Here is a 628-nt window from a genome sequence, read left to right on the forward strand (position 1 = left end):
ACTACATTAGCTGTTTCCTATAAATCTAGCAGGTTATATCCAACTCTAAAAATGTACTAGTAGAATGCGTACAATGCAAAATGTTTTGATATTAATCATCACAGCTGTAAGTTTCGGGTTCTTTAAAAAAAAAAAAATCTCTCTGAAAATTCTTGGCAAGAAATCCAAAATATTCTGTCAAGTTAAACGTATGTATGCCAAGTTTTCCCTCTTCTAAGTACACTTTCAACATACTTGTCTGTACTTTGAGTCTCTAGCTGTGCTGTTCAACAGGGTCTGTACAGTGTGCTTAACAGCTGCTTGCTACATATGGACACGAGAGCGAGAGAACCTACACAGTATATTAGCAAACCACAAAAACCGTCACAATTAGCGGAAAGACACTAAAACACTGCACAGGGCTGAGGGGATAATTCTCTGTGGGTTTGTTACATGCATGCATCACATCCTATAGAAATAAGTTATTTGGTTCATTGTTGGAACAAAGTGTTGATCGGAGAGGTGCGATTTATTTCACAAAAATTAGCACAGTGAGTAAAAACATAGAGAATGTGTCGATTTAATATGAAATCCAGCACAATGCCGTTGGTTTACTAACCTGCAAAGCAAGCAAATGCTCCCAAAACTC

This window comes from Stegastes partitus, unplaced genomic scaffold, assembly GCF_000690725.1.
Source record: "Stegastes partitus isolate 25-593 unplaced genomic scaffold, Stegastes_partitus-1.0.2 Scaffold371, whole genome shotgun sequence".
NCBI lineage: Eukaryota > Metazoa > Chordata > Actinopteri > Pomacentridae > Stegastes > Stegastes partitus.